This window comes from Ciconia boyciana, chromosome 2 (genome assembly GCF_034638445.1).
Source record: "Ciconia boyciana chromosome 2, ASM3463844v1, whole genome shotgun sequence".
In the NCBI taxonomy this organism is placed as follows: domain Eukaryota; kingdom Metazoa; phylum Chordata; class Aves; order Ciconiiformes; family Ciconiidae; genus Ciconia; species Ciconia boyciana.
In genome coordinates, this window is record NC_132935.1 from 139,776,381 (window position 1) to 139,802,565 (window position 26,185).

At 38.9% G+C, this 26,185-nt stretch overlaps 1 protein-coding gene across 1 annotated transcript in view; it reads right to left on the reverse strand.

Moving 5' to 3' along the window:
* Window positions 1–26,185, reverse strand: part of NXPH1 (neurexophilin 1) — a 141,121-nt gene that overhangs the window by 48,253 nt on the left and 66,683 nt on the right. The gene's annotated exons all lie outside the window — the stretch shown is intronic.

Here is a 26,185-nt window from a genome sequence, read left to right on the forward strand (position 1 = left end):
CTGAGATCTCCACTAGAGCATGGGAGTACAAAGATTGCAGAAATGGCCACATAAATGTGCAATGGGCAATCTGCTGTGATTTCTAAGGATACAAAATTGGACCAAATTAGAGAAAATTATAAATCCAGACTATTTAGCCATCTGTGGAGTCAAAACGCAAAGTACTGGATTAGACAAAAAGTCTAATAGTTTCATTAGACTTTGAAGCTGATTTACGGTTCACTATTTCCCCCATCCATTTGGGAATAACCTGGAGACAAAAGCCTTTATCTCATGTGGAAGGACACTAGGCTATATCATCCGCAGCTTGAAGTACAGAGAGCATGTTAGGTGAAGGGGAAATGTGATAGAAGCTACAAAGAAGATAACAGAAGCCAACTAGAGGGAAGTCTGTCTGGGGGATACATGCAGAAAAAAAAAAGGGTATTTATACTGCTACTCTGAAGAGGTGCATACTTTGTGTTTTCGGGAGTACTGCATAAACATATATGCAAAATTCAGCTTAGTGTTTGTTTCAACTCTCTCAGCTGGCTACTAGCCATAAGATCTATCCCCTATTACAGATACAGACTTTCTGAAGATCACAAAACAGCTCCTGTTAACTGAGCTTGTTTGACATCCAGACCCTCATTCTGATCTGATACTGAAATGTATTTCTTCATTTCACACCAAAATCAGTTTTGCAAACATAAAAAAGATTAAATACTGACTTCACTATTAATTCTTGAACCTGAATCAAAGCTTCTATCAAAAGAATTACTGTGATCCCCATCTGTTAAAAGTTAGGCAAAAGCCTATAAAACAAGCTGCATCCAACAAATATGCCATACAGTAGGATTATGTGAAAGGTAAAAATCTGAAAATCGTATTAGCACAAATTCAATGGCCATGAGAGGTGACATGAAACCAGACATGCCTGCAGCAACAGTTGTAAAAATTATCCTGAATTACTTAGTAAATGCAGAGTTATTTAAGAAAAAAGAGAAGCATGTTGCTTTCTTAACTCTGTGAAAGATCTTGAGGCCCTAACAGACACAGTGAATCAATCAATACATCTATACAGTCAGGAGTTATGGTAGTTATTACTCATTCATTATGATGTAGCATTCTCTAAAGCCAAATTAAGAGAACAGGAGTGAGGTATTAAGAAAGGGCTGGCTAGTAGATTGACACATGCCATTGTGCTATATTAGATCAATTAAACCATCCAGATAGTCCTTTGAGGATAAATGGGTAGATGCTCAAAGAAAATATCTGCACAATCTGATGAAGACATTGAAACAGCAATTCATCATTGCCTTCAATATGAATGGCAATAAAGACTGAGCAAATGACAGATGTTCTATACAAAGTCAGCCATTGTAGAGGAATGCAAGAGATAAGACACTTTAACTCTTTCCAGTAATGACTGAAAAAACACCAAGCCAAAATTCCATGATTATAGAAATATTATTCCTCTAGAAAAAAAAATTCTGTTAGAATGGGCCAGTCTGCTCTGCCAAACTGCCCTCAGCACACAATCTTACTGCAAACAGACTATAAATGAAGTTACTTTTTACCAGCAACAAACCTTGTAGTAATTACTTACTACAAGTCACTTATTGGTTAAAGAGGAATGTATTCAAGCACAAGAGCCATGGCACCACTGGAAGTGGCTGGTAAGAGTGAGGAACATGCGTCACTTATCCACCAGCTTAATTGAAAAGGTTGCTGGAAGTAAGTTTGCAGAAGTTAAAGTAGTCTCAGGTTCACACTAATTCTACAAGTGGTTCTCAAAGAGGCATTAAACCACCCGTTCCTGCTGAACCACTCTTGCATTGTTCCTTTTCATCATGTCACATCTGCTCCTTTCTCTTCCCCGACTGCTCTAAGACTGTGAGTTGTGTGTCCCTTGAGAGCCAAGAAATGATGCTTTAAGCCTATTCAAGATTGCCCTGCTGTCAAAAAGAATGATCCCCCTTCCCGTGGCCTCAGATTTCCATTTCCGTCTTTTCATCAGCTCTAACAGTAAATGGAGCCATGCAATGAGTCACATCAGTTTACTGACCCAAAGGGAAACTTCTATTTTTTTTGGAGGGTTAGTTCTCAGTGTAAGCCATCACACAATCACACGCTCACTAGTGCCAGCACAACAAGCAGGCAAGGCTGGAGGGAAGGGCAGGACCACCCTTTTCTTCATGCTCGTCATAGACTAGCATAAGCTGAACATAGCACCACTGCCTTAGAAGCAGCAGTTATTTAGCAGCAGTTCAGTTCTCCTGAGAGCAGGGAAGTGAAAAGCTACTGTTAATTAGTAGCTGCAAGTGTTTACACTAGCCAGGGGACTACTAAATGCTTGTAATTTCTGGCAGAAGCTCAGATCCTCCAGGACCAAGTGCATATTTACAACATCAGCCAATGATTAGAATTGATTGTCATTCCCCAACCTTGAGGAACTGAGCTGCTGCCAAACACCCAGATCACACAGGTGCAGGAGGGCCCAAAAGGGTCTCACAACTTCAGAGAGCTTCAAATAAGGGTTCTTCCACCAGACAAGAACAGCTCTTCTTTCCAGGGATGAGGACCCAGAAAGAGGCAGAAGTTGAGTGCTCCTGCAGACTGTGGAATATCAGCAATTTTCCATCTCTGAATAGTTCTAGCAAAAGATGCTAACAGTTTGCATGTAAAGGTTTGTTGATGTTTCAGCAGTCGTGCCACCTCACAGAAAAACTTAAGATGGCTTGCAGTGACAACACTCAGAGCAATCAAGAGTATTCTGTAAGCTAGAGACTATTGCTCTTTCTGGCAGGGGAAGCTATTAGGTCCCTGTGGGGGGGGATCACGTCTGCAATGGGAGGACAAGTACCCTGGCTCACCATAAGCCATTCAACCTCTTTGCACAGCTACTGACTCAGGTTTTCCAGGTAAAATTGCAGGGCTTGAAGGAAAATGAGGATCACAGGCGTGGCAAGCAATAAGATCTTTCCATGTTTCATTGAAGATGGCAAAATCCCAAGTCTTGACTATGGAAAAGATTGCTGGAACTAAGTCAGGGAGGAAGTCAAAGAAAATATCCAAAATCACTGAATGCCTGTGCAGCCCCACTTGAACACCACCAAGCCAGTGTCAAGAAAGCTTTCAGTGCATCAGTGTTGGGATTTTCTCATTTATGCAAAACATCAGCATCTTCCAAAACAAATTCTCCTTCTCCTTGCAAAAGAACATGAAAATATTTCCTTTCCTTTAATTATCCTAGCAATTAAAAGGTAGAATATTGAAATTAACTAGGAAACATTTTGTGCTTTCTCTATTACCAAGTATTTCCTTGCTTCTCACTTGTTCAGCTCCTTTTTCATGGGCTTGCAAGTTAATTCTTCAAAAGTACTCATCAGCAAAGACCCTTTTAAGTGCCAAGGTTTTCAAAATCTAATTTCCCAGAAACTTTACAGGCATGCATTTATAACACTTGCCAATATCACCTCAGGTGATAATTTTGGTAAAGATGGACCTTAATTAATATTTAAAGGCAGTATTACACAGTGAAGATGTTGATTTTAGTCTACAAAGCAGTCTGCAACAATTGGGACTTACCAGAGAGGGGGTTTTTTTCTAGCCAATCCAGCAGCTGATATTTCCATATTCCAGATTTCTGCTAACTGTGCGTTGTGTTGGCAAAATGATAGTCTAACCGTAGTGCTATTATCAACATGGAATACAAAAGGGGGGTCAGCTTGATATGTTAAAGAGACAACCAATAGAAAGAAGCATAAGCAATTAATTTTGGAGTGTTGCATTTACTGAATTTACTCATTGTTTAAATATAAAATGATTGTGCCTTTTTTTTTTTTTTTTTCACAAACTGATTGCTTTATTTTTTTAAATATGCTTAAGGAAGGTCTGTGTAGACTCTGTTGTTAGTCTATTTATCTTTATCATATATAACAACAGTGACAATGTGAAATTCAGGATTTTCATTATATTAAATCTCATTGCAGAAAAAATTCTTTGCTTTGTAGTCAGATCTTTTGGTCAATTGGTCATCACTTCCATCATCCATCAGGAAGATTCAGTCACCTTGCTTGTCCTAGCTCTATCTCCGTGTCATACCACTACCATTCTGTATCCTCTGGCAGAGGCAGTCCTTGAGCTCCAAATTGTTGGAGAGCGAAGATGTGTTCTGGGGAGGCATCACCATATGCTTGTTTTAGATATTTCTAGTCATCTGGTCACTGTCTATATGGGCAGATGCTACAGAGCCAGATGTACCTTTAGGTTTGACACAGTAGGACACAGGCTGGACATCTTATGATTCACACTAATATCTGCCCTCTGGAGCAACCTGCACTGCACTATAACTCAAAGATCACAAACAGAGCTTTTGCAGCAGTAGAAGACAATTAGTAAGGGTCCCAAGAGCAGCTGACCTGTGGTAGTAACTGTCAGTAGAGATACACAGGTTTAAAGTCCTTAGCCTATCCCAAATGCCACATCAACAATTAATCTTATTTTTTTCACTGAAGTATGACATTAACACAAGCTGAGGAATTTCTAGGCAAAGTTGTCTCTCAGCCTACACTGCTTTCATCTCACCACATTTAGAGCATATTAGCAACTAAAAATGCTTTACTTTCAGAAGTGGAATATATTTAATTATGAAAACTACATATTAGTTTGTCTTTCTGTTGCAGAGCTATGAGGCAACAGTGCAATTTGCAAGAAACAGGAATTGGAGAGTTCAGGCTTGAAGATGTGTGTAGACCTCCAGATAGATTAGCAGGGACAGACGTCAGGTCAGCTACAGCCAAAGTAAGCAGTAAAGATGCCCTGCTCAAAACTACCATGGAGAAGTACCACAGGAACAGCATCTTCAGAGATAAAATGGCAGCTATGCAGAAGCTCTGCTAAAATTTACTGGTCTGTAAGGGGAAGGGTCTCCCATGTCCCCACTCTGAAGTACCATGGAGAATTTCTTCATAAAGCCTGCTTGCTTATGCTTTACATTGGGATAACTGAAACTTATTTTTATTTCTGTTCACCATTAGTTGACTTCAAGGGTATTTTGTAAATGAGAAGGTTCTGACAGTCAAAGCATCTATTTCCTTTATGGTCTGTTTCTATTTGCTGCAAGATTTTCTTATGAAAACTTTATTGCAAGATTTTCTTACATTCTAATTTTGTAAATATGAAAAGAAAAGCATAAAGAATATTAATCAAGCCCTAATTCTGTCTTTAAGGTCAAACAAAATTTTTGAAGTTGATATATCTGACAAAGGATTATGACTATATCTGCATCTTAAAAGTGGGTTTGAGAAACATCAAATGATTCCAGTTCTAACTGCAAAGCCAAGAGAAAACACCTTTGCACAGACCATTTCAATTGTTTTCAATAATTTACTCAAGTATTAATTTTCCAGGGTAGATGAGTGTACAATGAGTATAACAGTTTCAACTACATTGCCGTAAGTGTTGCATTACCATAAATTAGGTCGGTCACCTACCAGTCAGCAACATCTGAGAATGTACAAAAGTTTACAACCAAAGAACAACAAAGACAATTTTCTATCCCTCCCTCAGCACAGTATATGAGAACAATAACCTGCCTTGCCTGCTTGTGGCATTCAACAGCTTTAGTAGAGGTATATTACAGTGCATTAATATTTCACTATCTCTTTTTGGCTTCATTCGCGGGGCGCGGGGCGGGGGGGGGGGGGGGGGGTGGAAACCTGCATTGTTTTGCCCTGTATTCTATTGCTCCAGATGTATTGTTCTTTCACTTTGCATGATTGTATAGGATCAAGACATCCTCCTTCGGGGAAGGAGAAGCCAGCTCATTAAAGCAGAATATCACTGGATGGCCTATTCGTCTTGCACTGTTGAGGTCCCCGACAAACAAGAGTGTCCAATAACAACTGATACTTGGAACTAAGAGTAGAGAACATTATTTCTTGTCTATTGAGCCCTAGAGAAACAGTTCCCAAAAACATGGTGGCCAAACCTCACTTGAGAAATTAGACAGCACTTGTGCCTTGCAGCATATTAGCGTGGGCTCTGTAGTCCACTTTATCTTTCAGATTCCTCATTGAGACTACTGTCCTGGGGAGCAAAGAATAGACTTGTTTCCCTCTGAGTCCAGCTGCTAGTATGGTACCACCATATTGATTAGTGAAGGAAGAAATCATGTTTGGTCCTGCTACTGGCTTCTTTTAGGAGAAGCATGCATTAGTACTAATGCGCTAATCTCCTTTGGAAAGGAAACAGGAGATAAGAGCCTCCTCCCAAGGAGAAAACATTGAAAAGGTCATATTTTTATAGCAAACTGAAGAGCAAATATAAGCATAGAGGCAATTTTGTGCCAAATCCTATTTTGAGTGCTTCTTTTTTGTTTTTCTGAAGCAAAAATATCATCTGAGCCGATTTTTTTCATTTTTGTGCTCAGTCCATGGTTTACCACCTTTCATGATGAATAAAGTAAAATGTGGCTATTTTTCATGAAAAACTGCCTTTTGTACTTTAAAGAAAATGTCCTTGTCTTTTTTTGCATACTGCTTAGTCCAAAAAGAGTTATTTGGCAAGCTTCAAATGCTGTATGTATATAGTCAAAGGGGAAGCTTTCATACTTGACTGAGTTTGAAAGTAGTAGATAAGAAACAAATGCATTAACACATAAAACCAACATATACTAGAACATAAGTCATGGCCACATCTATGTGGAACATGATATTTATAACAATCCTGATTTAATACTCCAATGCAAAAGGACTACAAGTATGCTTAAGGTACTAGAAAGTTGAGGCTTTGGGTACTGATTCAGTTCTGTGAAGTCCACAAGAAGTCTCTGGGTATTGCATTAGGTACTAAACACATAGAAAATGCATCCTGGCATCCTGGAAAGTGCTGAAACATGTGTAACATAATCAAAACAATTTCCTTGTCTTTTCAGCACTTCTGATCAAACCTTAACATTATGCAAACACAGATGTAGTTAGGTTACTGATTACATAGTCAATGACTTATTAAAAAAACCCCAGCACCATGCCATTTTCTCTAACATATCATACCACACATCACAATTTACTATTTTGGCTTTTTACATGTTTTCATTTTTAAAGGAAGGAAAGCACTCTCTAAAAAAATAAAAAAAGCACCCTTTAAAATAATATTTTTGTGACATTAGCTTAAGAAATTCACACTCACCGAAACGTCAAGCAATTCAAAGTTATGATTTCCATGGCAAATGCAACATCCACACTGCACGTAGGCCTGAAAATAGCTGCCAAAGGAAGTGTTAGAAAATTCTCTGCAAGGTAAAAGAGGACTAAGTTAAAATTCCTGTGAGAATCATCGCTTTGAATTCCTTGACTCCTCTGTGCATGTACATTCTTATCATGACATTGTACAGACATACTTTTTTGCATTTCATACTACACTTCCACTACATTTGTAACACCAGAATATTTTACTGTGAATGTTAAGCACTGGGATTCTAATACCTTGTTCTTATGGAAAAGGCTTACCAGAGCAGAAGCTGAGCTGTATTAATTTATTGTCATGATGAAGGGGATAGTGAGAATCAGAACTGACACTAACTCTTTCTATTTTCTCTGCTACTTTTTGATTGCAATCATTGTGGTCTCCACAGATGTCATATCCATAACAGGCACACCAGCATTTGAAGCAGTTTACCGAGGCTGGAAAACAATTCTGATAAAAATGTGCTGCTGCCAGAACTTGGCATATTAGAGTGTCTGAAAAGATTGCCAAGGCTGGCATTTTGCCTATGTTGCCCAGGGCCATAGAAGATTGACACAAACTAAAAATAGTTGAAAAGATCAAATGTGTTTGTTTTCATGAGGCACTTTTCTTTTAAAACACAACTTGCCTGTCAGACCACAAGCGCCTAATATGACAAGATGCTGATAACTTCATGAATAGTGCTGGGGATCATATGGGTTTTGTATGGTTTGAAAGCACTCTACAGAACTGGACCTACAGCACATGTTGATATGTAAAATGTTAGGTACAAGGTGGAATTTTAAAAAAGAGACAAAGGAGTCAGAAAATCAAATCTCAGTGAAAATCATACAAATCATCTAGAAGTTGACGGAGGAAACTAAAAACAGATAGGGGGGTAGTATTTGATCAAGTTTTTGATCAAGTTTTTGATCAAGTGTTAAGTGCTATGGCCTTCCTATACCCACAGAAATTTCAAAACTTTAGACGTATACAACCTGAGTAATAGTACATGGTACACAATTCACCCAGTTTTGCAAAGACCCTCTTCTGATTTTTGAAAAGTTGAAATTGGGTTTGCCCCATGTCTTGTAGAACTGTTTGGATGGATGCAGACAGCCATACACTAAATTATTAATTTCCTTTTGATTTTTTAAATCATTTTGCTTCTAGTTTTTTGTGCTTTCCTTCTGTCAGTCATCATGAACCAAAGTTGTACAGGCAAAAATGTGTGCAGAATGTCAACTTCCAAATCAACCACAATTGCTTAATCAGTCAGATGTAACAGGTTCACAACCAATATCAAACTCCTACAGAGGATTTTTCAGAATGTAAAGATTACATTTTTAATTTATTATTCTAGGCAATAAAGGAAAGATAAGCATGGGACAGCATTCTGTCAAACATTTTATAAACAGAAAAAGATGTTCACTCTGAGTTGAAATGATTACTAATTGTGAACTGTTTACGTACTTTAGAACTTAATGCAGTCTTGGAGAAGAAAGAACATAGGCTGTACACAGAAAGCAGTAGGTTGGGCAATCTTCCAACATTTACCACCTCTGCCAGTTTCTTCCCTAGATCTTTACCTAAATTCCTTTGAACCAGAAGAACTTTGTAATTTACAAATTCATATTGCATAATTGCAAAAACTCAGGGGAATTTTGGGTTCCTTCTAGTGGATTTTCATAAAGCTGCCAGAAGCTCCTTTCAGATTTTGTACATACAGATCATGTAATTGCTTCAAACTAAAATCTGAAGTTCTCTGGCACCTGAAGGAACTCAAAGGATAGCAAAGCTTCCAGTGACTTCAGAGAGGTAGAACCAAGACCAAATTTCCTATCAATTCCAATTACATTTTACATGGAATTAATACAAAATGAGGTCTGTAGACTACATAATCTGTCTCTGTGGAAGGATATTGTGTGTTTGAGAAGCAAAAAAAGCATTTTCTCTAGAAAGCTGTTTCTAGCAACCAGTTATAACAGGAGCAGGACTGTATCTGAGGGACATTATGATTTTCAAAGCTACTGCCATTCAGCTGTGGAAGATTGCGGGTTCAATTTTTTTTGGATCTGATACAGCCAAAGTACTGAGTTTCTCAAGAGAAGTAAATAAGAAAACTATTTTTGCAAGATGAATTTTCCTGAAGAGCCAATAAAACTTCATTTCACAAACTTCTCTCAAATGCTGATCCACGCATTTCTAGTTACTGGTTGTTGGGCAGCTGCCGAGTCATCACAGTGACTGACATCTTTTTCCTTTCCCCATATACTTTTGACTTTAAAAAATGCTTATTTGGTGCATCACTAGCAGTTTTCAATACACCAGTTACTGTGCCCTGCAGACCTCTGAGTGGAATTAGACTTTCCTGGCCCACAGAGGCAGATTCTCCAATTATTATTTCTGCAATATCGGCTCTCCCTGCCTCTTCCAGAACAATAGTGGGGTGGATGCTACAAAGCACAGACCCCATTGAACTTTCATGCTTACAGCTTTCCTCCCTGCTATTTGCAGATATTGTGGCATAGGGCAATAATAAGCAATGCCTCTTAATGCTTTAGTACAAATAGCCCTCCAAGCCTTTTCACTCAGTTAGCCTTCTCTCTTTTTTCCTTCCTCTCAGAAAGGGATATGTGTTCTTCTGAGGAACACATTCAATATGTCCATCAAGTTTTCTTCTTCATTACACTAGCAGTAGTGGAGCTTGTCTCTGTTGGTGGCTGTGATTGCATCTGCATGTTATTGGCCTATTACTTATAGAGATTGTTGGCATGTGTGGATGAGTTTTACTACTAGAAGTTTCATACTGGAAGTTGGCCATATGGGAAACATCTCTGTGATTACTGGGAAAGAGGTTAAAGATATCCATGCAATTTCATTGTCTCCATTGAGGGATTCATGGATTGCAAATGACCTTTTTTGTGTCTCAGTATCTACGTAGCTAGAAATATATGTTAACGGAGCAGCTGTCGCCAGTCTCATGCATTCAGAGACAACCTGATCCAATTAGATTGTCACTGATGGATTCATGTTTGCAATACATTTTGGTCCCCAATTCATACTCTGGACAAAAAATTAATTCCTACCTTCTCTAGTGCTGCTCCTTATTTCACCAAATCTTCATTAACAAAAACATAAAAGCACAATAAATGCACGCTATTAGTGAAACAAAGGATACAGTAGTACTTTTAATTTCTTCCAAATTATGGCACAGCTGCCACTAAAATAAGAGGAAAGCTATTTCAAGGGACATTTTCGCTTTCCATGTACTAAAAAGGGAAGTTATTAAAATGTTCTCAATCATGAAAATTTGTAGTATATCTGATTTTATGCCCTCTCTTTAAAAGTAATGAAGAATTTTCCTACTAAACCAGGTGTTTTGATCATAAGGTAACTCAGAACAAAATTTGTCTCATGCCATGTTCATGAACAGCACTTAACACAAAGGTTTCTATGGCTGAGGTCTCTACTTTCTGTCAAAACACAAATATTAATGCACACCAGATCTTTTTAGCAGTAACACATTTAGACGTATCTTCCAGTTTTCAAGCACATTTTCACAAGCAGCAGACTTTACCTACCTACTCTTATACAGGACTCCAGACAAGTGTGATATCTACCTTTGAGTCAATTACAAAAACTTATTGAAGAGGAGGCCTCAGACCTAAGACCTAAAAGCTACAAAAGGTTTATAAATTTAACAACTACCACTTGAATCATCATAACACTCAATGTGAACACTCTAAGACTACCTCAAATCCAACATAACGACACTTAGCTTAAACTTTCCTTTGAGTTTTAACGTAAATGCCATTATCTTGCAATTGGGGTAGATTAAGAACATACATGCCAGCTGTGCCTGTTGATCAGATGACTTTTACAACTTTTGATCACTAAAGCGCGTAGGATCAGGACCAGGTCCCCAGAACTCAATACAAAGCCTGTAGATAACTGTTATAGCTTTACTATTAACTTACCTAGGACCTAAGTGAATAAGCATAATTAAGTACAAAATGAACATGACATAGTTTTTCAAATGAAAATACTTCTGCTGTCTTGTTCTTCTATCAGAAGCCCATCAGCTGGGTTTATTAACACAAATGTAATGGTTATTCCCTCCCAACCCTTCAGCCCCTCAAATTCAGCCTGGGACCTAAAAGACTCATAGTGTGCATCTGACTCACAAATTACCTCAGAATCAGATCTTACATACTGAGATTCCTGTTACATCTTGCCTTGCTGCACACTCTGTCTTTAACACACAGCACAGGGCCAGGTGCTCTTTCCTCTCCACTATACCATGCCTTCAAGTATATTCTGAGATATCACTCTCACACACTGGAAAAGGGAATTTTCAAAGGCTTTTGAGAAGGTTTGAGACCTTCATAGAAAAGTTCTTCTGGTGTTGTTGGCAAATCTAATGTGTTCTCCCATAGCTGCAGGCACTGAAAGCGAAACTTGGTCTAATCAGTGAAGCAATCAGGTATGTCTATTAAAATACACTTTTGCTGAATTCAGCATGAATACAGCAGTCAGCTGATCTCCTGAGAGCAGTTGTTTGGTCTCTTGAGAAAGGGCCAGTTTACAGAGCTACTTTTCAGTCCAAGTGTTGAGCAATGCAACTGTTCCTCCCTATAACTTGATGTTGCTGTTATGGCTAGTGCTTAACTCTTGCTTTTGTAAACAATGAATACAGATATGTACTAGTGCTCTACTTAACTAACTGGGCTCTGTAAATTTCTATTTTCTAATACAAAAAGAAGAAAATATGAGAACACTTTATCCTGGTTTATTGCGGCCCTTTAACAGTGTTGGAAATGTTCCGTCAAGAAATTGTAGTCCCATTATTTGCTGTAGGATGGATTCATCAAAAAAAGAAAACTCCTTTAAAGGCATTAACCTTTGCAAAAAATTGCAGAAGGCTGTAATGGCAATTTGCATGCCTTATGTATTAGACAATGTATAAAGTGCCTGATCCAGCACAAAATATCCATAACCTTATGGACCATGCAAGCTCTGGATGCTGGTTCCACAGCAGGTGAGTTGACACATTCAGATGAAAGGTCAAACTGCAGCAGAAAACAAATACCAAAAATACCTCAAGTATGAGTTGTGAATGGACTCCCTGCATCCATCTGACACCACCCCTGGTCTCTAGACAGTACCCCCACTGAGAGCCATGTGAATTGCAAGACTCCCATTTCCATGCTCCCCTCCTCTCTCATTCCTTTCTTCTGTTCCTCAGGACTGTGAACAATATGCTGCTTCTTCACAACTTACCTTCACTACTATCTTCTGCTTCCTTGCTCCTTAAATATGCATAGCCAACAATAAACAAATCTGCTGGAACAGTAACGACCTGGGTTTCAAAGCCAAATCACCAACTCGGGATAATTCATGCTGATTCCTGTTTGTCCCTGCTGACAATAACTGCATATTTTTCCATACCAAATAAGTTTTAAATGCTTGGACTTTTTATTATCATTATTCAGGTAATCAGAAGAGATCAACTTTGTCTAACTGTTCATTCGCATCCACATAAACTATTTTGTGAGACAACTGACACAACCTTTATTTCCTGTACAGTACCTATACCAGCACCCCATTCAGATTTAGCAGTAAAGAGCAGGAAAATTTTGAAAAGGTTTGAGAGTAGTTCATATTGGCTCACAGAAGTGCCCATTACCACATGCTCATCTGGTGTGTGTATGAATTATCCAAACCTACTGTGTCTACAAAAATTGACTAAAAAATGAGGCTCAGGGTATATCATGCTTTAAGATGGATTAGAATTATTTAAAAAATTGTGCATTTCATGTGGTATTTTCCCATTTCTGCTCTGTCCTAGGTGAAAAAAGGAAAAGAGAAGGCAGTAAAAAGTGAATAAATTCTCACAGTTCATGAGAAATATTAAATATTTGCCGTAGGTTCAACTGCAATTTTTGGTGGAGGTTGGTTCATATCTAGCTCTGTTTGTCAAAGCCTGATTCTTACCGGGAGGATTTATAAAAATAGATGCAATAAAATATTACTTTTCTTTTCTCTAAATGCACACAAATATTTAATTTACATGTTCTAACTAGCTACTGTGCATGCACATGCCTCTTTATTGCAACCAATCATATCTGTACAGGTAATATTAAAAATCTGGTCATGTACACAGGATGCTTTAAATCAGACAATTAATTACTTTTAGGAGTGGGGTCCTTTTTCTAAGATGAAAGGAAATATTTAAGTTAGTCAAGATATCTTATTACTTCTCATAATATACAGAGCTTTAGGGAAAGATTAGGTTTATTAAGTCAGACTCACAATGCAGGCTTTCAACACTGCCATTTCCAATAAGTACACATTTGTTTAATATTAAAGTTCCCTTTCAAAACAAAGTAGTTAAGCCTACCCTCACATTTATACATCTGCAGTTTGTTTGATAACTTACAACATAATTACAGGCTGTCCTCCCACTAAATGCTGTATTCAGACTTATGAAACAAGGTGGTAAAATATGCACTGGAGTCTGAGTACTAAGCCCGTAATTTACCACAAGCACTAGGAAGAAAAGAAACGGAGGGGAACCCTGCTATTTAAACTGCTCAGTTATCACGTTTCCCTCCCCCACACATACAGTAGCATATAACCCATTCATATTTCAATTTTACATTTCCCAAACTGTCATCTTCTCATGTTTCAAGTTCATTTGAAATGCAATCTGTTTATCAGAGCAGCAGTGAATGCTTTTGCAGATCAAGAGAGAGCTGTCTCTCCCCACTAACAAATAGGTCTGTGGCAAATGGGTTGGTGAAATAAAGCAGGCGTTGTGGGGTTAAGAAAACTGCCCAGAGAGTTATGGAGGGGAGAGGTGTTCAGCCCCTTTCTTACCTCCCATGTTCAAGCCGTGAGAGTGTATCCTCCCTCTCTGTTGGAGATGCAGCTAAAATAACTAAGTAAATTCCCAGGTAGAGCTGGAGCATGTGGAAAATGAGAGATTGACCTCATTTCAGCCATTCCAGCCAAGTTTCTTACAGAGGGTGGTCCAGCCCAGGGGACACACTGAAAAGGCCAGCCTCCCAGTGTCCTGTGATGCTCACTGGGGGATGCCTATCCTTTCTCCAGGGCTGCTTGCTCTGGTAGAGAGCAGGGCTCGCATGGTACCTGGGCTCTGCCCTGCCTTTCCTTCCAGCCCCAGCTTGCAGGGCCCATGGGGTAGGAAGCTCTTGTGCTCCCCTTTCCTCAGCGACTGCAAGCCATCAGCCAGGAACAGTGCTTTCAGGCAATCACATTCTCCTCCTTTTTTTCTTTTTTTTTTTGTCCGTTTTACTATGCCATCATACTTAACCAGCAATCACAGTTTCCAAATTGTGATTTTCTGTGATATGTATATGTAAAGCTCGCCTTGCAGCAGTGTCCTCAGAACAACTCCATTCTGTCAATACCCCGGTTCACTTGGTGCTGCTCCAGACAGCATTTGTCCCAGTCACTACCTACAACTGTAGCAAATTATCCAAGTTTTAGATTTTAAAAAATTAAAGTCACATCTTCACATATACTATTTACTAAATGCATCCTGTACTATAAAAAATAATGACTATTAAAGGCATGCTTATTTTTCATGATGTTTTTTCTACCTTCTTTGCTGCCCCCCAAACCTGCACCATAAATATCAATGAAAACACAGTCACTTTTGATTCCGTTTTAAAATCTCTAAGCTACATTTAGCAGGTTACAAACGCGAAAGAAGAGTTCGTGTGCTGTGAGAAAATAGGTAACACCAGAATAACACCTTAAATGTAGGTGTGTGACTTTCATAACAGTGGCAGATTTATCAGGGAAGGAAGGAAGACAATATACTGAAAGCTGGGTGCTTCAGTGTCCTTTGTTTGCTAAAGCATGTCTATAAAGTGAGCCTAAGAAACCTAGGTCTATCCCCACTCATTCTGGGGTTTTGTCAAATGCCAAGAAAATTAGAAAAGCATATTCCAACCCATTTGCTCACTAAGCTTTCTCTTAGTTCTCGTACTGCTTTACTCAAGGACACTCACCTCAGATTTTGTCTGAGCTTTCAAAGACAAAGAAAGGATGTTTTTCTCATGCCAGAATCCAGACTGGTTTTGTCAACATGCTAGACAAGCAGAAAAAAATGATATAGACACAAACTACCAAGAAGCCATTGAAATCTGTTGAAATTTTGTCTCCACCAATTACATCCAAAGTTGCAGCCTTACTGAGCGTCTTCCTTCTATGTGAGCTAAACCAAGGTGGTATCTGACAATGTCTGAAATAGCATAGGAACCTTTAAAGCACAATTTGAAAAGGTAACAGCTTTTCTGCTCTGACCTGTATAGATGCAACATATAAAACGTGACTAGGACATGAGGCTCCCAATAGGTGTCCCTATTTCACTGTGGTCCTTTTAGTTGAGCCAGGGCCTGTGTAGAACATTCAAATCCCATCACCTTCTCCAGAAAAAAAGATTAAAAGGTGTTAATGGAAGAGACAGATGTAAAAATACAGACAGAGAAAGGGGAAAACCAGAGGACTCCATGCTCCTCTGTTCCTTCCGGTATTTTTTGCAAGCTCTTTTTCAAACTGTGTTGAAGAGCTGAGAAATTCAGTGTTGCAATATCAGCAGGAAAATATGGCACTACTGTAAAAGAAAGGCTGTGGGTGTCAAAGTGTTTGATTCTTAAAAAATAAATCAGACTTATTTTTGAAATAAAGTTCCTATATAAAATACACTACAGTTTACGTACATGTAGCTGACTGTTATGTGTCAAAGCTGCCCACTTGCATGTCTGAGTGCCTATATAATCTGAATCATAGCAGGTATGATTTATGCTTCTTTCCCTAAACCTTTCCCCAGAAAAATGTTTCCTTGGACATATTGTCCAATATTCCAGCTGTCCTTCTCTTCTTTTCCCATCTATCAATTACCCAAAAAATATTCTTCAATGCAGTGGTGAAACATGAGCAGTGATATATTAAGCCCACCTAGAAGAGAGACGTTTTCTATGACACAGGTTTGTATTTGGGCACCTAATTCCTTTAGGTTTTGTATCATTGCCTAATTAACATCTACGTGTAGTTCAAATAGCATCAATTAAAACAAGAACGTGATTGATGACATCCAGAAAAGGAAAGGAAACAGATTATCAGTGACTTCTGAAAAGACATTTCACTTCTGTGAACTGACCCACCTGGCATGAAAACAAGAAGAAGGCACACACAACACTTTATTTTATGGTCTGCCTAATTATCCAGCCGTACCTTTTGTCCCATGTAATTAGGTCTGCTATGAGGGAGGGAATGGTGCTTATGGCTACATTCGCAAGAAGGTCTACTGAATAGTGTGTTTTTATGATGGGCAGTGTTGGGTTTTTTTCCTGATTCCTGCCAGAATCAGCTGCTGATAGATGTACTATGATTCAGATTTAAATTACTAGGTGGCTGGGCACTATATTGCCTGTTGCTTCTTCACAGTTTAACGGCAATGATCTCTGGCAGCAGAGCTCTCTTGTTTCCACAGCTAATGCACTGATTTGGGGTTTACTCACACTAGTCTGTTTCACAACAGCATCTTAAGTGCTCCATCATGGCAAACGCCATGAAAATTTGTGATATGACAACAAAAGCACAGCTAAATACCCTTTGCAGTTCTTTAATCTGGGGCCTGAAGTGAAAGGTCTGGTCCTGCTGTAGCACTCCTCACCGCTCCCAGACTGAAGGGCCAGTTGCAGCACCAAGCCACTAGCTGGGCTTTGGTCATACCCCTTCTCTCCAGACACGGCTCTTTGCCAGAAGGATGGCGTAAGAGCTCCTACAAACTAGAGAGATTATTCAATTATTCAAGTCTAATGATAAAGGCAAGGGTGGATGCTGTCTCCACAGAACAGCTGTCTCCACTACACAGAACACGTGTAAGGCAGAAGAGGTCAACAAATGTTGCTGCAAAGACTGGTAGTGGGGGGACATGGTTACCTCTCAGGACCTTGGGTCCACCCCTTGACCCCGAGTAGGATGGGAAGCCAAGGTCCTATGTGGCCTCTGATGTGAGGAAAGGTTGCTGCAGTGCTGGAGAGAGAAAGGGACTGAAATCACACACAGCCAAGGTTCAGAAACTTAGTAAGCTGCTAACACTTTGGCAAACCTGATTCAAGCTTAGGGAAACCCCAGCACCAGGGAATTATAGATCACTTATCCTATTTCAAGCCCTCCCTTTTGCCATTAGGAAAGATTTCCTTCTTTTAATGTCATTATTATAAATAAATCTATAGCTTATGCAGAGTAGGAGCATGTTTATGAAAGTAATATTTTTGCATTGTCACTTATCAGAACACAACTGCACTAGAATAGAGAACCTAGTTACATATTCACGCTAATAAAAAGCAAAATATTCCATGCCACCTACTGACTTGCCTGCTGCTGGTGTGCAGCTCATAAAGAATTAACCTGGGTTGAGAAACTCGTAATATTCAAGAGAGAGTTTTCAGTAATTTCAGACTCTATCAGTTACAGCAGAAGCCCGAACACGCTGTTAGACCTACAAAAGTATATTCACAGGCTACATCCAGTACTAGAGATTTTTTCCATTCATCATTAAATAAGTTATGAACAAGGATGGAGTAAGCTGAAGAGCTGTTAGGGAAGGTGACACTACACAAAGTATTCATATTCAAAGCAGACTTCAAAATGGATTGCAACAAGTGTGAGAAATAGTAGAACATAGCAGTCAACAAGCCAAGGATAAAGACAGTAATCTACACCCCAAATGCTGCTTCAAAACAAGGTTAATCAGACCATTGCCAATACGTAACAACCAAACTATTTCAGACAGCTTCAGCTTCCCAGGCAGTCACTAATGCTGACTGACGTGCAAAGTGATTGTGGAAATATCAAACAATAGTCCAATTCCTGAGGTCCTTACTCATACGTTTAACTAAGTTGTTACTAGGGCAATTTTTTTTTATTGAAGTCAATCCATTCTGACACCCTGCTCTGAACGCTTGTTGGACTTGGCAATAATAATTCCTTCTGCTTCTTTTCATGTGTTATTCCTTCAGCCTTGATCCTTTCATCTGTGTCCCCTGTAGGAATGATGTGAAATCCCTACTCTATTTCCAATTATTGAGACATCTGGAGATGGCAGTGAAGATTCATGACAACCAAAATATAACAAAGGAGCCTAAATTTAAATGCAATTTGACCTAATAATTTCAGGGAGAAGAGATTGCTATGATTATAAATATACCATCTGATAATCTACTGGTTTTCACTCTCTGAAGTATGTTTAATTCAACTGAATGCAATATCTTTTCTCTTGTAGACATTTTGGATTTGAGTAATAAGATTTAAATAGTGATGGAAACACAGGACTTTATTTTGTTGAAAACACCTCTACCACTTGAGAAACGATTAATAAAAATCCCAGGTCTCTATCAAACTGCTTCTGCACAAATATTACATCAATTTGAAATTTCAGTCAAGCAAAGGTGGGGTACAAAACATAGATGTACAGACTGTAGAACTCTTTTTTTTTCTGCAAAGAAAGAGTATCGATGATTATTTTTAATCTCTTATATAACAGTCCATGCAGCATACTTGAAAGAAACAAAGCAGGGAAATATTAGATTATGTTTAAATTCAGGATGATAGAGAAATACTGACATCAAACATTTGGGTACCTGGCATCATGGGTCATGGTGAAGGTTACAGTCCCAGCAACTCAGCAGAACATCTATGTTCTGTGTGCAAAAGGGGAGGATAGAGCACATTTTGTCATGCCTCCGAGGCAAACTCTCTGTAAATCAGTGTACGAGCCAGATCGATCTCTACCAGCAGAATAGAATATTCTGAGTGTTTATGTTTTTTAGGTAGCCCACTGTAACTTCCTTTTCTCCAGCCCACCAGGTCTCACTCTGCCACCATGTGCTGTAACATCAGTGCCCTGCTCTGCCACTTGTCAGCCGCGAACTCGCAGGCATGCGAGGCACCCTGCCTAAATTCTCAGCAATCGTCTCCTTTCAGGGTGAGTGATTTGAAGGTTCCTGGAAGGAGGGAGGAAAGCCTACTTTATAAGCCCATATCATGCTGTGCAACCAGCTCACAGCTTTGTGTCATGCAAACCTTAATCTCTTCACAACCTGTCTAGTTGCATCTTAGTCCATTCTGAATATTGTCTCTCTGCTTAGGGATCTGGATTTCTCATGATCTAATCATATCTCCTGTCATCTCAATACAGGTTATTTCCCCTACATGTTTATCATAGATGCATACTTCAAAATGTCAGCAAAAAACAATGTGACAACATCAGCAAAAGGTTTTGCTTTACCGAGGGCAAACAAACTAGCCTGTTGGGTATTCTAGCAAAATGGTACAGTCTTCGTTTCTAATCTTTAATTCTAATGTTTGCCTTTTCAGTGTGGCTAGTTGCTTCCTCCCTGCTTATCTTCAGAATCAGAGAGTGACAGTATGTTTTTATACTGCACTGCATTTTCGTAACTCATGTAAGCTGAAAAGTTGTTTCTGTGTCTTTTTTTTCTGTCATTGACTACTATAAATGTAAGTCTTCACTGATATTCACAAAGGATTTTTTGTGAATATCCTTGAATATACCTTCAAAAGCAATCATTCCCTCTTGCACAGAAATATAAAGGCCTTTCAAGTATATTACAACCAAAAGAGCACACATCCTTGGGCTCTGTGTATGGTTCCTTCTTTCCTTTTCATTGTGTTTTTATTTGAATGTTTTATTGATTTTTTTCTCCTCAGATCCAAAACCATAAAAACAGAGGAAAAAACATCTACTTGCAAGTGACAGAAAAGAAAAAGGGTAGCAAGAGCCCATAACAAAGTCTGAAAGTTGGACGAAGGATCCCAGTGAGACGATATGATACAGCTCTGTGTATGCGGGGCAATAAAGAGGAGAAAGAGCCTTCCTCATATTTAACCCTACTTGGAGGAGGAGGAGGAAGGGCAGCAAACCCAGGTCTCCCCAGTAAGCAAAGAGCCAGAGGGAAGGAGGGGAGACCAAACCAAAGCAGGTACATCACTGGGAGCAAGCTGTCCCCTGAGAAACAGAAAAAAGTTCATCCTTTCCCCAAAATGGGAGGGAAGCAGATGAGATATTGCCCTAAGGTCTGCTTGAGGAGGGGTGCAGCTATACAGTGTTCACCCAGACATTTCAAAGTATGCGGTGTTGCCTTTAGTAACACATTACTGTGAACACATTATAGCACAGCCATCAACCTAACACAACCATCCGCAACCAGGCAGGCTGAGTACTTCATACATCACTCTATCTAGGGCTTTGCCTTTAAATCCTCTTATTTCACTACCTCAAAGGCACCTCAGTGTGTCCTAGTCGAACCAGCTGCACCATTTATCAATAACAGCAGCAGCCGCTGCCACATCTTGCAGTTACTTGGAACTGTAGCAATCCACCTGTAAGGAAACAGTGAAAAAATCAGCAAGATTGCCTCAGATCTACACAGCTAACAAAGGCAGGGCACTAGTTTAGCAAGGCCAATAGCATGCTCCAGTATGGCAAATTTAAACGAATGTGACATTGATTTCTCCTGTAGCTCTGTTCTGTAATTAAAGCTATAACCAAAGGTTCTTACTCATTTTTTACTCAGGCAAATTCTCACTGCAGTCAGAGGAATCTATCCAATGAAAGACCAGGGAAACCTGAGTAGCAGCCCAAAGATTTAACCCTACTTGCTTTATTTCTAATCACTCTCTTTTAGAAGGATAATTAAAGCCACTTGACATGTGAGGTGCTGTATACATGCTCTGACCTGGTACGACAAAGAAACAAGATAACCTTCTCTGTTAGAAAATAAAAATCGTGAACCAGAAGCCATGATCTCATCTTGGCTTCTTCAGTGTGCCCTGATTAAAAAGGAAATCTTTCTTCTGTCTACAAAACGAGACGAATGAAGTCTACAACACAGCATTCAGAGCCAGAAAGTTACAGCGGCGCAGGGTGTGCGGCCACTGGAGCCAGCCCCCGTGCCCAGACCTTCCCGTCCTCTTCCTTTGTCACCCACCCTCCCCACCCGCACCCCCTCGATGCTCTCCGCTCTCCCCACCTGCCCTCACCACCCCCTCCCCTGCCTACCTACCCATGGGCAGACATTTCCTCCGTCGCTGAGAATTGGATTGTTGCCCTTATTTATTTGGTTCCCTTTTTTCTAAGCGCTGGAGATGACTGCCTGGGGTTGTCTTTGTCACATCGTTACTGCTGCCTTTTATAATTACAGGACACTGGTCTCGCTCTATATTTTCAAATGTAGTTTAAGGATTAATGCTATTACATATCCTTTTTTTCTGACAAAGCTGGACTGTTTTCTCCATACTGTTACACACTTACAATAATCTCTGAAATTTCAACTGTGGAAGGTGCAGCACCATCAGAAGCAATCATCGACTAGTAGTGTTATTATACTGTGATATCAAAGTGTCTTTAAAACAATGATAAAATCTTAATGTTTAAGTCTTTTCTTTTTTTGTAAACATTCAGAGGTCATTTAACACAGTTTAAAAATAATGGAATAGGTCACTTCGAGGCAAAACAGTTTGAGAAGCTATCCGCCTATACAGCAAAATGCTAATGCCCTTTGAAATACAAAGGCAAGGGAGTTGTTCTCTTTATTGTCTAATGCTTTGTACATTTTTAGACCCAGATCCAGAAGTATTTATCTTTCACCTCAAAATCTGATTGCTGTGCTAATGCTATTTAAAACTAAATGGAAGAAAATTATATTCTCCACAAGAATTCGATTGATTCCTTTCTTTGGATAGAAAAAGAAATAATAGTCATTTTTATTCACATAAAGTCCTGTATAGAAACCTCTGTGTGTAAATCACATTGGGCCTCTATAATTTGTTATTAGCTATTGGTTACAGCTGGGATAAACGCATGGGAACACTATTTATGTAATTGTAAGCAGTGTCACATTTGGATTTGGGACTCAGACCTCCTGTAGCTTTCTACAAATCATTTCTCTTTCTCCAGTTTGCTCTTTTTCCTGCAAATCTTTGAGTTTAAGCCAAACAGGAGTACTGTTCTGAGTCACAGGAAGAATCAAATTAATTCTTGGAGTGAGCAAAAAAAGCAAACTCACTATGCAGCTGTATCAACCTTGTGCACTATGTTTAAAGTGGCATTTGAGGAATTAAATGCGCTGAAATATTCAAGAATTATTCAAGTATTCAGTGACCCATAGGATGCCTGGGTCAAAATGAACACTCTTGACAGAGAAGTCTAGCGTGTTTTCCTGACTTCTGACAAGCAGCAGTCCAAAGGAGATGGTTTAATACCACACACCATGCTAATTCTCATTTTTTCTTGTATGCTCTCATGATCTTCCCCACCATACTGATAGTATGCACAACATAACACAGGACAATAGAACCAACTTACTGATTCACAACTACAGAGGACTTCAGTTGAAAATTTTAATAATTGTGTATCATGCTCAGATATCACCTTCCCAGATGAGGTAGGAAAGTATAAAGATCTCATCCTATTATGCCCTTTTGATCATTATCATTAGTGCATCTAGAAATCCACCAAGTAATTTACAAGATTTCTTTTCAGAGAATTGTTCAAATAAATCATGGAGGAATATTTTAAGTTTTAGCACATTATAGAAATCCAAAGCCGTATTTGCTTTGCATGAAATAGGGGTCTAGAACAATAAGGCTTATTTGCATATGCAGGTACTACAAATATATATTCATATAGCTTATATGTAGATAGCTAGCTGAACACCCACTTATGAGTTAAGTTTACATGCCCCAGTTACAGAAATTCTGCATTGAAATTAGGTACTTAATTGCATGCTCAAAGCCTTGACTTTCTGTTTGTAAATCTGATCTTTATTGGATTTTCCCTTGATAACAGATTCCCAAAGCACCTCAGCCACTCTACTGCAAGTATTTTCTTCCCCTTCCCAATCTTTAAATTTATCACAGCTTCCTTGGGCAAATACATTGTTTACTATCTCAAAGGATGTTGCAGCTCACCTGATCTTTCTATTTGCAAAAGCACAAGAATCATTCTGCAGATCTCCAAATTGTCATGAGCAAGGAACAGTCCCCTCACGTGGAAGAAATTAGAGCCTGGGCTCATGCCCAGGGTCTGTAAAGTGGGATATGTATGTGAAGAAAGGTTCCTTGCTCCCTCACCTCCTGGATACATGCGCAAACACCAGGCATAATGCAAGCTGCAGCGATTTTTTTTCAAAGCAACAGGAGAAGTCATTGACTGGATCTGGACTGCAACACAGACTTTCCAGTTTCCTCACCTAAAAGAAGACCGTGCCTCTCTGGACTCATTACTTTACATATGCATTCACATTTGGGCATCCAGAACTAAGAATACAAACTGTCTTACATATTTTTGCAGCTTATGATATATGCTACAGCCCACTAGGAGCAGATCTGAAATAATTATATTTCATTTCATCTCACGTCAGACAACAAGTTAGCTTAGCACATTTTAATGGAGTGGTGCACAGTGGCTCTTTCACTTAATGAGACCACATTTTGATGAGAGACTCTAGTGGGTTAAGGAATCATAACCATAATGAAATCCAAGGTTTGGAGTTTTGGTTCATTAGGCAACAAGGATAGCTCTTCAGAATACTTGCTTCCAAAAAGAAATACGGATGCCAAGATTTTATATCCCTCTGGAGAGTTTTACTGTGAACTGTCATTATGGAAGAAATGTACTTGGAGGGAGAGGAAAGGAAAGAGGGATTAAAGAATTCAGCTGTGCCACAACACATTTATTCATCAAAACAGGAAAAAAGTTGGTTTCTCAGTCATGGAAAGAAAAAATAGTTCATGAATCTGTTTTGATAATCTCACACTAGATAACGAGCAGTTTCTATTTCCAGAATACCAGTTATCTTGCATACACTCAAGGTGTGCACAACAGTTGACAGGTATGCACATCCCTTTCCACCATGTATACAAAAAATACAAGTACAAGATATGGGCAGCATTGCATGTCGCCAGCCTCTGACAGATGTTTTCCTAGAAGAAATTAGTACTGTGCCTGCACTAAGAGCAGACAGCAACAAAAGGGAATAAATCAGCAGTTTTGCACTATATGAACCTACAGAAACTGCATTTCTACCTCACAACAAAATATGATCAAGAAAAAGTTGAAGGGTACTTGTGGGACATCCAATGTATTTTCATATCAATTCTTCTCACTATCATAATTTGCATAAACTAGCAACCTTCCTGATAATAGAGGAGGATGGAAAGGTTATGGATTATCTTGCCCAGAGATGGTCCCTCTGGGAAGGTAAGCCAAAAAGCTGTACAATTTTGAAGAAGATTGAAGCAAACCAGACAAATGAAGGCAGGAGGTCATCCTCTGGTGCACTTGTATCCATGCTTTTCCCAGGAGCTAAGCCATACGCTTGCTGTACCAAGTAACTGTGCTCATTTTAAAATTATTAAGTAGCACAGGAGAATAAGAAAGAGGAGTTTAAGTACTGAAAAATAAGCTATATGCCTTCCATTAGCAGTAAGGGAACATTATGAAATCAGAATGGAGAGCTGGAAGCCCTGGACATTTTTTTGCTACAACAAAATGTAAAAAGTTTGAACGTGGAGTCTGTAAGAAGATCTCTGGGAGCTCTGTTCCTCCTTACACGTGCATGCCATGGACCGCACAAAATCTCACAGACCAGAATATGATAATGCCTTCAATTTGTGAACTACTAGAACCAAAGTACAATGGATGTAGTGAAAGCATTCATTTCAAAGGTTAACATGCAGACAGTACTAGTCCTCCCAGGTGTAATCATTCAGCAGAAATGATGATTAAAAGTCATAATACATACTTTTTTTCTGAATCCCACACTTGACTTTGATCAGAGTATCAGATTACAAGGCATGCATAATCAACAATATTGTAATTAAATTGCATCAAAGATTGCTGACCTTTTGGTGCAATCTTTCGGGTAAAATTCACAGTACACAAACATGCTTTAATCTATGTGAAACATTTATCATGCACAAAGAAAGGTAACTTTTTGACATCAACATAATTAGCCCTGGCATATTGACTCTACATGTCAGCCCTTGGCTGTGAGCTAACTTGTGTGAGATCATGTTAAGCGCTGCCAGTTTGCGTAGCTGCCATGGATTAAACAAGAAAAATGGTATCAACAATGTAGGCGTATGTTCTCTGCCGCATGTTAATGAAGCCAGTTGCACTAAATTTGTTGATATTTAGAATTTGCTTTGTTTTAATTATGAAAACAATCAATATTATAGAATCTTTGTACTTTTTTAAACAGGCCATTAATTAACCTATTGATTATTGTGAAGAGTGAGAGAAATATTCTTCCTGAAAATATATTTGCTTTTTCAAGGTCTTCTCTATCCCTTCTAGAATGCTGTGATATACTGACAGAATAATGTTGCCTTTTTACCATATGAATAAATAGCCATAATAGCTACAGCATAATTTACAGACTATTTCAGTTCTCCTTGAACCAAGGTCTGAAAGCTGCTAAAGCCACCTGATAAAAGAAACTTGCCATCAGATGAAATATGGATTTATATCCACAGAAAACACTGGATTTCATTTCTCTCAACTTTATCTGGAAGTTGCATACTGACAGCAGGGACCTCTGAAGACTTTTCAACTTGGCCTGTCTCCCACCTTTTAATTTGCGTACTTGATATCCTGCAATCACCTTCTGAGATCTTAGAGCAGCGCCATTTCTCCTAGCAATGAGAGATAAGAGGATGTACTTTGCACATTCCTTAAGCTTGATAGCATTAAAATACTGTATCTTGGCATCAGTAGAAACTTCATTGCAAATGTAACACTGTGGTTTTTAATACATGCAAGGTTATAACTATCCAATTTTGATTTTTTTTATTATTCTAGATAACACAGTATTAATACGTATTTCAGCATATGTCTTGGAGCTTTGATGATCTG